We start from the raw sequence: 16071 nt of genomic DNA, 5'->3' as shown, positions 1-16071 counted from the left end.
AAATAAACAACTCCATATGTGGCGCTAGTCTCGTCAGCAGAGAGCTGGGAGAAAGCTGTGAGAGATAAAACAATCTAAAACAATATGTCCCAAAACAGTATGTCTTTGCTGAGAAAGTCTAAAAAGATAATTCTAAACTAATCTAACCATAGACAAAAGGGCATGCTTGCACATTTAAAAGAAGGTAAAGAAACATAGAATCATTTTTCCTGTAACATTCCCTCCTGTTTTAACTTATTTTAAATGTATACAACAATTGTCTGTGAAGGTTATTTATTAAGTATCTTAAGCAATTTTTTAATTTTCAAAATGTCAGCATAGCAGAAATGGAAATCATTTGGTCTAAAGAATAAAACAAAATAAAATAATAAAAAGAACAAAGAAAATCATAGTAAATGAAAATCATAGTAAATGAAATAACAAGTGGAATAAACAAGAAAAAATAATAAAACTAAACTACAAAAAATAAAGGATAAAAACCTTATATTTAAAACGAAAACTACAAAAAATAAAAGGATGAAAACCTTATGTTTAAAAGGATGAAAACCTTATATTTAAAATGAAAACTACAACAAATAAAAGGATGAAAACCTTATATGTAAAATGATGAAAACCTTATATTTAAAATGAAAACTTCAAAAAATAAAAGGATGAAAACCTTATATTTAAAATGAAAACTACAACAAATAAAAGGATGAAAACCTTATATTTAAAATGAAAACTACAACAAATAAAAGGATGAAAACCTTATGTTTAAAATGATGAAAACCTTATATTTAAAATGAAAACTACAACAAATAAAAGGATGAAAACCTTATGTTTAAAATGATGAAAACCTTATATTTAAAATGAAAACTTCAAAAAATAAAAGGATGAAAACCTTATATTGTACCTGCATAAACTACTAATGTGTTAATCAGTGCATGATCACTTGACAAGTCATTTTTAATCACCACGTCATTCATTAGCAGTTATTACAAGTTCTCCTCTAACAGAATTGCAACGGGATGCTGTTCTTCTTGAGGCACGGCAACATAAGCAGTCATTGTAGTTGTTATCATCTTTGAAATCATTACTCTTAGACATGGCGGTGTAGCTGCTCCAGATGTGTGGTCAGTGACATATTTCTGCAGAATGGTCAAATTCTGCAAAGCTTCATAAATGTCTCCGCTTACAAACTCCTCCTTGTGATGCTGTTAGCAGGTCTAGAGTCAGTCTGTTCTGCAGCACCATCGTTCTGATGGCCTTCTGTTCTCCTGCTAAAGCCGGTCCCAGGGTCTTTGTCAAAGTTGATGCGTCGTAGCAGAGCATATCGGTTGATCTCCACATGATCCTGCACCTCGGCAGCTCCAATGCCAGGGATCAAGCTCTGTAAGAATTTCACTCCTCCTCAGATGCGAAACTCTGGTTCCTTTACTGCTTGGTGCCGTCCGTGCACATCCTGTCTGGTACTGAGTCTTTGTTTGTAGTGGCATCCGGTAGATAGGTGAGTAGGCAGCTCCCCCACTGCCCGCGATCCATTGTTCATCACACATACTGGCAGTTGCGCTGCGTTCAGCTTGTTCAGTAGAATTACATCAGGCAGTGGGTCTGAGACTTGGGGCCAGGTCAGTAGGTAGGTCTGTCCGGAACAGTTCACATTTGTGGGTGATGATGACCTCCAGGTTGCTTTTGCTGGGATGCTGTAGTTGGCCTTGGACCAAAGAGTACCGTAGCCTGGATGTGTTGCCAGGCCCAACAGACACCAACTGCGATCTTCAGGTATGCTGTACGGCCACAGGCCAGACGTCTGCGAGGATAGGGGCATATGGGTACATGCATAGCAGTCAGTTTTATTATTCCAGTGAGCTGTAGTGTTCATAAACTGCCACCAAAAGTTAGTGGCGTAGCCATGGGGAAACTTGGTGTACTGTCCTTTGTCATACAGTGTCTGCCTTTTCTTCATATTGCGTGACTTGTTGTCCCTCACGGAAGCAAAGATGAGGAGCCCGGCCATGGTCAGGGCCACTGCAGTTATTAAGAGCCACCACCTCATGACGACGGGACACACCCTCCTGTCGCGAGTAGACCCCCCGGCCAGGAAAGCTGACCCCTCCACCGGGCGAGATCACAACAAGTGGGCAAGCCTGCTGTCAGCTGTGTTTAGATGGCTTCACTTACTCGCCTGCAGTGACTCTGATGGATCCAGGATGGTCGTTCCGCAATTTTGCAAGCGGTCGGTGTAGTGAGGAGGACTTGGTATGGCCCCTCCCACCTGGGTGTGCTCCAGTTTTTCCTTTGGAGCACCTTGATCAGAACCCAGTCACCGGGCTTTAGTCTGCAAGACACTGGAGAAACATCATCAGGTTGTTGAGTATGTACAATGATCTCTTTGTTTTCCAATAGCTTAGACATCCATTCTGCTAATGTGTTTTCTCTGATTGCTTTGTCTATTGGTTGACTGGTGATCGGCAGTGGGAACGGCCTGCCATGAATGATTTCAAATGGAGTTAGTTTATGGGAGCCTTGCGTTAAGCGCATCCACATTTTCACTAAACCCAAACATTCAGGCCACGGCCTTCCTGTTTCTGCCATGCATTTCCTGAGCCTTTGTTTTATAGTGCCGTTAGTTCTCTCTACAAGGCCTGCGCTCTGAGGGTGATAAGCACAGTGGTGTTTTATGCTGAAACCGAGTGCTTCAGAGACCTTAGTGATGACATCATTTACAAAATGAGTGCCGTTGTCTGATCGTATCAAAGCTGGGATGCCATATGTGGGTATGAAGTGATTGCACAGGCACTTTGCTACTGAAATTGCATCTGCCTTTTTCACTGGATAGATTTCCGGCCATTTTGAGAACACGTCTATAACCACTAGGGCGTATTTTGACCCTTGACATTCGCTTAGTTCAATAAAATCCATATGAATTGTGTGAAAAGGATAAGGTGGAGTGGGAAAACGGCCTCTTTTTGGTCGCAGATTTCCCTGAGCATTATATTTTTGACACGTCATGCACGTTCTGACAAATTGTTTTGCTGAAGTTTCAAAATTTACAGTGTAGAAATGAGAGTTGACAATACAGGTCACTCCCCCCGATGACAAATGCGTATAGCCATGAGTCACTAATGCCGCCATCTTGTGGAGAGATTTTGGCAGCACTGGCTTGCCATAACACATCATTAAGTCGTTTGTCAGAACTGCACCGTGTTTTAGCCATTTTGCCTGCTCTGCTGTGCTTGCTGCTTTTTGTTCATTTTTCAACACATCCAGTGGAATCTGATGTGTGTTTACTGCCATCAATGTGATGTTTGTCTTTTGTGCCGCCTGTTTTGCTGCTCTGTCAGCAAAGTTATTGCCTGTAGCAATGAAAGAGGCGTTGTAAGAGGTTGGCATGCTGAACTGGTTTTCCGGTTGGTGTAATCATTCCTCTGGTTTTCCAGATTTTTTGCAAAATGATGCACAGCAGAGAAAACATACTGGCTGTCTATATAAATGGTTATTTGTTTATCTTTGTGTATTTCACATGCGCAAATCACAGCTGACAGCTCAGCGCTCTGTGCAGAATATGAAGAAGAAAGTGGTTTTGCTTCTATTATTTTACTATCTGTGGTTACTGCGTAACCTACACAATTTCGGCCTGTGCTGTAAGGTCAAATGCTGTTCTCCTAGCTTCCACACTTGCTGATCATAAGGTGGATCTGGGCCTGGAGTTTGTTTAAATCTCAGAATGTTGTGATACTCGGTCGGTTTCTGGAAAGTGGATGTGGCGGGTGTCATTTAGCATGCACTCAGGTGTAATACCAGAAAAGAATGGCATGACTGCTATCTTAAGTTTTGTCAGAGCGTCTCTACCTAGCAAATTTACTGGACACGACGGGTCATATATGCATTTAATAAAGCACCTGCGGCCACTTGCTGTATGTACTAGTTCTAAAGGGGCAGTTAATTGTTGTACAGTTGTGTGGCCTGAAGCTGACTTTACAACTAATTTGTCCTTTGAAAACTGTCAGTTTAAGTGGCTGCCTCAAAACTGTTTTGCATTATTTCTCTGTGGCCTACTCCTACAATCTCGTGTGAAGTGACCTTCCTCTCCACGGTTCTAGCAGGCGTTGTCTCTATGTTATCTGCTGTTTCTGCGTGGCTGTCTGCAGCCTTGGTGTTTGTGACTTTGCTCGCCTCTCTGTTCCTGATAGCCACCTGTGAATTAGTGTTTTAGTCTGTTGTCAACACGTCAGCCTTATTTCTAAGTTACAGAATGCTTCTTCTCCCTTTTTTTTTTTTTTTTTTTTTGGTTTGGGAGAATAGATGCAACTCTACATTTTCACTTAAGGCATTTTTAGATAATTTCTAGTTCTTCAAACAATTCATGGATCTCACACATTTCAAACTTTCAAGTTAGGGTTGTTTCCCATTTATACAAATATATATATATTTAACTTTGCATAGCTCACAGCTCTAAACCTAGGCATTTTTCAATCATATGCCTAATCACTATGTGTCACTGTGATTCTCAAGTATTGTCACAAGTTCGTTTAAATTCGTTTCCAAAACCAACAAAATAATCAAACAAAAACAAAAAACATAAACGTGTCAGGACACAAAAGAAAAAAGAAAAATGCTGCCACCCGAACAAGGCAGAAGTCTGCATATGTTGGCTTGTAATAGCATGCAGCTTGTAACATGGTAGACTAATGTGCCTGTGTTAATTCAGCTCCATATTATTGTGTGAAGTTGCACTGGGTTGGGAGTGGTTTTGTGTGTGTCACATTTTTGGTGAGCCAATGGCTGGAATGGGGTTGGACTAATTAGAGGCAGGTGTACTTGATTGCACTGATACACTGGTCTTCTTATAGCCCACACTACAAACACTGCTGTGTTGTTTTGTCTCTCTGTGCAGGTATGTAATGTGATGAAATCAGATATGTTTGGGATGGATGGGTTTTGCCCTATGAATTTTATATTAAGTGTGTCGTTTTGTCTCTCTGTGCAGGCCAGGGCCTATTATATGCCACAGCCTAAAGGCAGCAGAGTTGCAGAGGCTTGAGTGACCACTGACTATATGCTTGCAGGGTGGTGGGTCTCCAAGGACAACTTCTAACCCTGTTAAAGGCAACATGTGGAGTGCAACTTGGCTGTGTGGCATAGCTGGCTCTGGCCTTGGGACTGTGTGTTTTTATACAATTCTTAAGTGGGACACTGGACTGTTTTATCTTTTATCTCTTGATATATTTTTTGTCAATAAATTATCTTTTAGAATTTTATTGACTGACATCTTTTTGCCCATGACTGAAACGGTTGGTCAGACCTAGAGTCTTTCTTTGGGTGTGTTACAGCAGCTTCTGCTCTAAAAGAAACAAATAAATAAAAAGAAAAGAAAATGTGTAACATGCTCATCAGCTTAGCAGTGTCTACATATTTAATTCAGCTTCTCAATCCTGTAGTTGTAGCTGTTGTCTACAGGGTTTTGCTTATTGGTTGTTATTATAGGTGTGCTCTATATCTCAGCAATGTGTCATTCTAGGATGATAGGTTTCAAGCTGGTCAAGTGCCTCTATGCACTTCATTAGTTTAGTTATTCTCTGTATTGTCTTCATCTCACATGTCATTACACTGAGTTTCAGCAAACCTTAAGCTTGATGCAGACTACTGCTTAACAATTATCCACCTCACATCATAACCGATTAAGGTGCCTCTTCATATTAATATTATGTCATTGTTAATATTATCCTCTTTGTCTTATATAACAGCAATAGCATATTATAATATTTTATCAGTGTGTACCACTATACTACTCCTGAGCCAATTTGTTAGTTAGGATCATCTTATTCAGCAAACAGATAATTTAGAATTCATCCAATCTGCGGTCACATTTGTTCTCTCTGTTGCATGGCGGACCAGGCAGTTCTATTATAATATATTTGTGGTGGGGCGTGGTCTGCGGTGCCGTGCAGGGAGGGCGGACGCACCTGCACGGCATCCTTAATCACGCCCGCCTAGTTAAAAACACGGGGACTGAGGGGTTTGGGGGTGTTATGGTGTGGTGAGATGTAAATAAAGATGACTCTGAACGTTGCTCCGTGGTCCCGCCGTGTCTTATTCACGCCACATTGGTGCCGAAACCCAGGAGGCAGCACGGCGGGTCCATATCGGAGCCAGGGAATGGAGGAGCTGGCCCAGAGGGTGGCCGAAATGGCGGCCGCCCAGCGGGAGCAGGCGGCGGAGGTGCGTCGCCAGCAGGAAGAGCTGCAGGACCAGTCCGAGCGGCACCTGGAAAGGATTGGGGAGCTGGCGGCGCTGCTCTGGGCCTGGGCGCCACCCCCACAGGTGTGTCCCGAGGACAGTGAAGCGGTGGAGGAGCCGCGTGAGGCACCTCAGCAGCCGGAGGTGGCAGACGAGGCGCGCGGGGATCTGCGCCTGCCGGAGGAGGGGGAACAGCCAGGTGAAGGGCTGCTCCTGCCGGGAGTGGTGGATGAGCCGCTCCAACCGGAGGCGGCAGACGAGGTGCGCGAGGGTCTGCGCCGGTTGGAGAAAGAGGAGCTGCACGAGGGGCTGCTCGAGCCGGGAGTGGCGGCGGAGGGAGCAGTAGTGACGGAGGAGTCGCGCTATGGGCTGCTCCAGCAGGGAGCGACAGCGGTGACGGAGGGGCCGCGCAAGGAGCTGGAGGTCCCAGTGCCAGGGGAACTTGCTCGAGTGGAACTGGCGAGCGAGGCGGGCGCCACGCTTGAGATCGCCGTGCTCGCCAGACCGGCCTCACCACCACCAGAGGCCTGTACACGCCACACCTCTGCCCAGCCACCTGTGAGCTGGGGCTCACGCTTGTGCCGGCCGCGCCGGGTGCACCTGTCACGTGTCCGACTTCCGAACCAGCTTTGCCTGCGCCGCTGGATTCGCGGGCGGCCGCCTGAACTCGCACCTCCCCGTCGCTTGGCCGGGGCCTGGGGGTGCCAGCTGTCCGGGCTGATTCCCTCTCCCACTGGCGGTGGGGGAGTAGGTTCGGCCGGATGGCTCCCCGGCCTCAATCGGGCGATGGGGGTATGTGGTGGGGCGTGGTCTGCGGTGCCGTGCAGGGAGGGCGGACGCACCTGCACGGCATCCTTAATCACGCCCGCCTAGTTAAAAACACGGGGACTGAGGGGTTTGGGGGTGTTGTGGTGTGGTGAGATGTAAATAAAGATGACTCTGAACGTGGTCCCGCCGTGTCTTATTCACGCCACAATATTATTTATATTTTATTTTGTATCCATCAAGGGCTTCAGATGACCTGCAGAATCATCCTTTTCCCAGGGTGGAGACAGTTACCTTTTCACACACTGTCCTTGGCTGAACAATGACACAGCCTTAATATACCTTATTTATTTTATTAAAATATTTTCGTGTGAATTATTTGCTTTATATTCATTTTATACATGCTGGGCATGGTCATCATGCCAACTGTGTTTCATTGTTAATATCACTTTACAGGTTGTTATCCTTGCTAGTATTAATTTCAAATACTCTAAAGATAATTTCTACTGTAACTTTCCCTTTGTTCATCTTTATTTCGTACTTTTTATATTTATATCTACTCAGTGGGGTCTGTTTTCAACCCTTTTAAACTACTACAAAACTACTGTGATCTCTAGTTTTCACTTAATAAGGGATTATTATGTTCTTCCTGATATGGGTGTTGCTGCAGATGCGGCTGCAGGAGTGAGTGATGGTTTACTAAAAGGATTGTGGGAACTGCACAGTGTCTCGTCTTCTGGTTTTACTAAACTGGCAGTTGAGTTCTGTTCTTCTGACTGTTTATATTTTGTTTTCTTAAATCTCTCAGTTTACAGACACTGTTTTTGTCCGGCGTCTGGACTTTTCTTTTCTCACCACTGCTCGTCAGCAGGAGTGAGTTTTAATTTCACTTGCTTGATTACCCATCTTATTTATGTATTTACTTATTTTTGTTTAAGTAATATATACACAATACAGCTGCTATCACCTTCGCTGGTATTAGAGACGAGAGTGGTTGCTCACACGCCCTTCTACTTTCGGACTATTTCCAAAAGCGGTGTGAACTTTACGAGACGGAACTCGACCGTTCTCTCAACTCACCAGCACGTCAGTGAATAGCAGTAAAAGAAAAACACAGTAGGAGCAGCTCAGTCTCTTATTGGACCGTGAAAATTCAGCTTGCTCCATTAATTAAAACAATACACACACACACACATTCACAGCTTCGACGCGCGCGCGACCAGAACCCTTATGATAAGGGGAGCTCCCAGAGCTACTTACTCCCTAGACCCAGTCTAGACCCAGTCTAGACCCAGCTGGGGGAGCTACCCAGAGCTCCAAAGCTACCAGTCGACGAGCTCCCAGAGCTACCAGTCGACGAGCTACGCTACCAGTCGACGAGCTCCCAGAGCTACCAGTCGACGAGCTACTTCCGCTATTTTAAATTCCCTGAATTCAAAATGCGCTTTTACGCAAGATTGTGTCAGTGTGTCTGTATCTACCTGGTCAGTGTCGCCGGGTCTGGTCCACCTCGATCGGGTCCCACCACCGTGGGTCGCTTTCTAAGACGTTGGCCAAGACCCGAATTTAAACGCTCTTGGACTTTTATCACACACCTGGTGTGTGAGCTGTCGACAGACGAACAACGTGGACTGGTCACGGAGATGGGACACGATGGAGGCGATCCGGCTCGAAGGACCAAGAAATGTTGGGGGAAAACTCTGTAAAAGACCCAGGAGAAATAAAGACACAATGAGACAAGATCACTTTTTATGCTTTAACGTGCACACGGGTAAGCTGTTCAGAACAACTCACAACGTGTACAGAGGCTGGGCACTTTTTATAGGAAAGACAGTGAGAACAGGATAAGAAAATACAAAACAGATAAAATAAACAACTCCATATGTGGCGCTAGTCTCGTCAGCAGAGAGCTGGGAGAAAGCTGTGAGAGATAAAACAATCTAAAACAATATGTCCCAAAACAGTATGTCTTTGCTGAGAAAGTCTAAAAAGATAATTCTAAACTAATCTAACCATAGACAAAAGGGCATGCTTGCACATTTAAAAGAAGGTAAAGAAACATAGAATCATTTTTCCTGTAACAAAGATAAAACTGGATGTAAGAGATCTTTGAATATATTGTTCAGCATTAGATATTTTATGCTATCACACATCTCCAAAATACAATGTTATACTGTCTAGAGTTACCATTTCTACAACACGTTTTCCTCAGTTTGTTATTTCATAGCAAAATTCTTTGGCTTTGACTTCACACAGCTTCCTGCACTATTGGAATGGGTGCTCTTCTTTGTCCAGATGAACTCCAGCTTCCCCCAAACTATGGGCTGCATCACAGACAGCGGGTCACCACCCCATGTGTTCACCATCCCTCCTCATCTGGCATTCAGGCATGCTACAGTGACCCAGTGATGCTGTGTGACAGGCCAGGCAGGGCACTGGCTGTTTGTGTCAATCCAGATCAATCACTCCCTCTTCTGGACGGACAACGTCATCAACGTGCAGAAAGGTCACGGAGTGTACTCAAACCAGGCCTTATGTGGAGTGCAGGGAGGTCAGCATAGCAAGTGAACACCCTTGAAAGACTGTGTATTATATTTAATAGACACGGTTGGCTCATGAGTTACCCATATATGTATTCCAGAGGGTCATTTTTATTTGGGATGAATTAAATGATTGGCAGTAGTCATTTTATCTGAAACATCTTTTTTTTTCTTGATTCTCCAGTGACTGGGCGTGTGCAAAAAGTGTTAAGCCTCTTTGTCGTATTGATTGATATTCCACGGGGCAAGATAAACCCACTCATGCCCCGCAATCGACAGGGCTTCTATTCTCTAATGATACATGTAAATATGGCCCACTGCTTACACTTCTATAGGAAAGCAGAAAGAAACAACACAATAGCCAAAATACAACCCATTTGAGAAAAAAAAACAAGAAACAGCACTTAACGGCCCAGAATGCACTGCACCCAAGGGAAAAACCTCAATTACTGTTACACGTCCGAAAAAGGAGAACTCTAGGAGAAGTGATTGCTGAGATGGAAATGGCTGTGTGTATGTTTGTGCATGTGTTGAGTGTGTTTTTGTTTGTGTGTGTGTGACTGCGTGTAGGGTGTGGTGGGAAAGGGATGGCTAGAAAGGCACTCAGTAAAAAGATCTTTCAGAAACACTTTGCCTTGGTGACGTTGACACGAGCTGTTGATTGACGTGCACTTCTCGACAGAAACCAGGGCTATCAAACTATCTGGCTCGCATTAGGAATGGCACGGTCCTCGGGGAGGGGCCTAAGTGGTAAATGATGTTGCTCGAGACATTCTCTGTCAACAACTGGTGTGTATTTGCGTTTGTGCGAGTGCTGAGGATGGCAAAGTATTCAATCAAAGCTTTGATTGAAAAAGCCCTGTGTCCTTAAAGATCAGAATCCCGTATGAAGGGGTGAATGTGAGTGTTTGAGAATTTTGTTGTGAAAACAGTGCAATGCTGTGCGGCACAGGGAGGGGAAAAGGTGCTGGCAGAAGACTTAATTGTAAAAGTATAATCTTGAGCATTATTCATGGCTGAGAGGTGATGCCAAAGAAAGCTTTGCACAGTCTCAAAGTTCAAAAAAGAAAGGAAAAAAAAACATATTTTGCAAGAATCTGTGTAGACATTCTTTCTTTGGATATGTTAAAAAAAAAAAGAAAAAAAGAAAAAAGAAAGGAAACCCTTTCTTGATATTTCATATTTTGTAACCATGTCTTCTATTCATCATCTTGCTCCTCAGTTGATCATCAATTTGGTCTACTGAGACCAAGTTGTCACTAACGACTTGTGAGTTTTAGGAGATGAAATACTGGGGAAGACAAACACATGGTAATGGTAAAGCAAGCAGCACTAGGGGGCACTCTGACTTTTCTGGTACTGGAGAATGCTTGTGTGTTGCACACGGGTGAGTGTGCTCAGCGCTGTTCAAGTGTGTGCGTGCATATGTGTGTGTGTCAGTCGGTGCAACCACTGGGAGTCAAGGCTATGTGTTTACATGGCTGAAGTTCCCATGACAAATGTGGTCAGAGCATCATCTTGAACTGGGAATGCGCGCAGAAAAACTTGCACAGCTCTGCCATTATTCTTCCTTCTCAAACATGTGCTTCCAATCTGCCGAAACACTTGGCGCTCTTTTTCTTTTGCTGTTTTACAGTGTCATTATAAAACAATGTTCTTTGTTTTGCACATTAGCAATGAATTAGTGATCCTGCCCATCTCTGTGCCCCGTGGAAGAGTTTCTGATCTGTGGAGTCGCTTGGCTTGGGGCCCGGCTTTCCTCCTGTCACTGCGAGGGTTCTTTTGCTGCTGTTATATTTCAGGCTGTTATTGTTGGCCCTCTTGCAGCCCCGGTAAGATCTTTAGTCCTTTTTCCCAAGCGATATAACCCCCACACACATCACACAGTATCTGACCCCTGTCTGCATGACACATGACAGGTCCACAGTGGTGTTCATGTGTGTGTGTGTGTGTGTGTGTGGGTATGTGAGCAAGGAATGATGGGTATGCGCTTTTATGTGGGTCTTTGCTTTCATGTAAATGTGTTGTAAATATGTGTGCCCTTCATAGATATGTTATGCAAGTGCACAGAGCGTATCTGGCACAGTGTGTAGGTATTGAATATGCTTAAACAATGAGGCCGCTTGTCACATGTTCAAAGTCGTACAGACAACCCGCTGTGATCTCAAGCCACACTCGCAGATGTTCCTAATGGGACGAGAGTAGCATTCGCATTCCTGCGGATAACCAGTCTGTTTATTTTTCTCTCTAAACCGGAGTGGATTGCCACTTTCTCTGGTGAGAAAAAGGATAGAAGATGATAAAAAATAAATAAATACAAGGAGGCTGATGAGAAGGCTCCCACCGCAGTTTAGACCTCCAAAGCCAACTTGTCAGTCCTGCTAAACCAGCATAACCTCAGCAGTGGTGATTTAAGGGTGACAGTAATGCAGGGTGTAATGGAAGTTGATGCCAGTGTGCAATTGTGTGCGAGTTAAAACCGCTGTTGTCTTATTCTCTCTGCAAGAATAAGTGAGCTAGGCGTAATTGTGAGGGGGTTATGTTTATGAGTCAGGGGTGTTAGAGTCGATCGTGTTGCTTTAAACACGGGCAGGAAAGCATTCGCGCACACATACGCACGCAGACACACACAGAGTGAAACCCACACAGGTATGCTCGAGTCCTGAGAGCATCTGCTCCTTTACAGCCAGATTGAATTAGCAATTACAGAGAGTAAAAAACAGAACAAAACATCTGGAGCAGTAAGCAGCAGAGGTTATAAATCTGAGAGGGGAGGTGGGGTGGTGAGGTGTATGAAAATGAGCCAAAGTGAGAGTCTCAAGGACAGTGGCTCTGATTGGGCCATTAACATGCCAGTGGTGTCAAAAAGGACCCGAGGCAATGGGAGAAATGGGACAGAGCAGAGGGCTTTAGAGGGCATAAAGAACACCAGTGAAAGGAGAGGTAGAGCGTGCAGAGGAGAGCAAGAGGCAAGGCCTACTGTAGAGGATTGAGATACAGTAAAGACAGCATATCTGAGGTTGTTTTGCCTCTTGAACCTTTAACCAGGAATCGACTCGGACAAGGAGAGAGGAATCTGTGGAACTGATGGGGGAAGTTGTGGAAAAAACAGACCTAGGGGGAGTTTTGAAAGCTGTGTAAAAGTATAAAAGAATTAAGAAACGGGGGCTGGAGATCACCCCCTTTTTGCCAAACCATAATTAGACATGTTTGGGCAATGAAAATGTTGGGTGGGTGTTCATAAATGTATTTTAACAATTATATGCAGTTTGGTTTAAGTCCATATAAATGTGGGGTTGGAAAACTGCAGTGCCATTACCACATCTGTTTTTGCTATTATTGGCACAATAAATTACGTAGGCAATTTGTTTGCGCTGTTGTTAGAGTAATAGAATCAAATTATCCCATGTTAGGGAAATGATTATGTACGAAGCGGAACCCATCAGGGATTCACAAGGCAATCAGTGAGGTAAGACAGAGCTGAAATGTTGGCGCTCTGCACATCAACTCTTCCAGGTCCAATACGTCATTTGAAAGCCACAGTACCTGTAGTGCTCGCAGTAAATCTCCTGCACAGCATCAGTCCAGCGGAGCTACGCGAATCAGCGAGATAGAAGGCCAAGTCATAATTGAAGGAGCTTGACACACGTGAAACGAGGAGTGTTTGGGATGAAGGACAATATCAAACGAGCCTTATCAATTCATATGCCGCGGGAGCAGTGTTTACATTCCCTCTCGGTTGGTGAAGCACTGGGTGGATGTTTCAAATAGGTCAAGGTTACAGCGAAAACAAAAGTTAGTCGATTAGCAGTCGAGGTGCAACATTCCTAATTTGTATGCTAATCTGGCGGATCATCATATCATGTAGGTACTGCCTGCGATTCTACATCTGCACGGACTCATTTAATTATCCAAACACAATTCACAAAAGTCATTGGAAACAAACCAAACCAAAATAAAATAATTTGCATATATTTAAAAGAGCAGATAAACTCCCTTGGGGTTGGTTAATATTTCAGAGGCATAATAATAATATGCAAAATCATTCACATTTCATCCAGCACCAAAACAAAGTGGCTTTGTCGATGTAATTAGGGTGTTTTAGAGTTGAATCACCCTGGCAAATGACCATGTTTTTCTCTCTGGGAGACCAGTGTGTGAATGTATCTAAGCCCCCCCCCCCCCCCTTCCCAAATATATGTGTTTGTGTGCGAGTGTGCGTTTGCACGTTGTATTGTCAACGCTCCTCTGTGCGCACGCAGTCTTAGAAAAGGATTGATTAAAGAGAGAGTGTCTGTCTCAGAGCAGTTAATGAGGTTTAGTCCCATGAGCTGCGAGGTTTGGGTGTGTTTGAGTGCACGCACATGTGTGTTTGCGTGTGCACATGTAGACCTAGTGGAAGACGTTGTTAATTGGCTAAGACTTACTTTCAGCAGGGGGATAGTCAAGGGCACAGTGCCTCCACCTTTGTGGAGTGCCATTTGTAGAACACAATGATACATTCTCTTTCTATATTCGCTTTTTTTTTTTTTTTTGAGGGAGTGATTAGTCAGGAGCATGAAAAATATGATTACAACGAAACCTGGAATTTTTTATGCTTGTATTTCGTTTAAATTTCCAGATTAAAAAAAATCTCTTTAAAAAAAGTAAAGAAAAGAAACTGACAGAAGAAATGATATTTGCTGTTTGATCTGAAGAAGGAAGAAGGAAATTCATTTACTTTACTCTCTGGGGACATGCAGAAGAAGAAGAAAAAGAAGAGGAGAGGAAGAAGGAGAAGAATAAAAGGAAGAAAAAAGAAGCAGAAGAGGACGAAAAAGAAGAAGGAAGAGGCAAATAAAAAATAAATAAAAAATATATAAAAAAGAAAAAAAAACAGACATGGAGAGAGGTAAAGGAAGAGAGATATTCCACAAAGCACAAGATGGATACAATCTCACCTGCTCTGGTCTCCACGCAGACCTGTCCGTCTACATGTATATACAGGACCTGTATGTTCTTTTGCAGTGCTACACACAGCTCGTCTCAAACAGCAGGAAGCATCTATGCTTTCATGTGGAGCACAGCCCAAAGTAGAGCAAGATCACAATGTGTGTGCATTTCTGTGTATATGTGTGTGCGCATGCATGCATGCACGCATGTGTGTGTGTGTGTGTGAAATCCAGGCTTTTCCCCCCTTGGGACCTGCACAAACACACTTCCCATCTTCCCTTTGAGTTCCACATTCAAAGGTTCCACTCGTTCAACTGTCAATCATTCTCTCAGCCAATCAAGGCCCTCGTTCTCAGTCTGTTTATAGATCAAGGGTGGTTTAAGCGTATGTATGTGATGTGACTGGAATTTTTACCATGACTAATACTAATACTGTAAATATTCATTTTTTTTCTGCACATCACCCGTGGTGTCAATCAAAATCAACGCTATTGTGCCTATACTGTGAGGGCACTGAAAGTCTACAACATTGTTTATGACTGCAAGGTCCTGGACCAGGTGTTGGTGCTAGAGTTAGTTTCGAAAATGCATAATGGGATCTGGACCAAAGAAGGAAAAGGTCCTAAAGTTGGATAAATGTAAGAAAATAAGTTCACTGATAGGTTTAGAAAGAAACAGACATTTCTTTTAAAAGTGTGTGTGCATATGCGTGTATTTGTGTTATCAAAAGAGATTCAGCATCGTATAGATGTGTTATAGGGTTATCGCAACCCAGATATGTCACGCCTAATTAAGTGGCTAAGAGTACAGGAAAAAAAGGGGTGAAAAAAACCTACAAATTGCTGTGAAATGTACATTTAGAATAGATCTGTAAGTGTGAGTAGACTGCATCACACAGCATCTGGTCCTCATGCTATAAGAAACTGAGAAGAAAAGAGGATGAGACAAGCAAACAGACGGAGCATCAGGTGACAGCAGGCGTTATCAGACCTCACCTCTGATTACTGTCTATTATGAGGCAACAATAGTTTCCTGTGGGGCATGCTAACGACCTGAGTGTATCAGCAACGTGGGAAATTAACCCAGAGTCTGCTTTATGTCAGGAGGGAAACGGACAAAAGCGGAGTGTGAGAACAAAGAGTCATTCCCATACCTGTTATTTATTGACAGGCAGCTGCCATATGTCCATCTTCACCTACACTGTGTGTGAATGAATGGTGGTTAGGATTGAGATTAAGCCGCCAACAGAGGGCAGCAGAGGGCTTCAGAGCCAACATATCCCTCAGAGGCCAGGCCAAAGAAGCTCTGCTTCATGGTGAATCAGACTGTTTAGATCTGCATGCCATCTCCAAAATGTCCACTAAACAGTCATTTTACATGAAATGCAAATGATTTAGTTAGTATTTGCATGTAAAGCAACGATAAAACCACCTCAGAGCTGCCACGGTGAGATACTTGTTTGTTTTTGTCAACTTTTTTATTTTTTTCCCCAGCTGAAATAAGGTGGGAGTGAGGTTTGAACTGCGGGGCACTGGTAATGGCGGAGCGAGTGTTCTACAGCACGTCTCAGCGAGAAACTAGCTCGATCTATTCACACTACATGCAGAGCCGTGGC

Source organism: Rhamphochromis sp. 'chilingali', assembly GCF_963969265.1.
Source record: "Rhamphochromis sp. 'chilingali' genome assembly, chromosome: 13".
NCBI lineage: Eukaryota > Metazoa > Chordata > Actinopteri > Cichliformes > Cichlidae > Rhamphochromis > Rhamphochromis sp. 'chilingali'.
The sequence above is the reverse complement of the archived record's forward strand: the minus strand, read 5'-3'. Positions refer to the sequence as shown.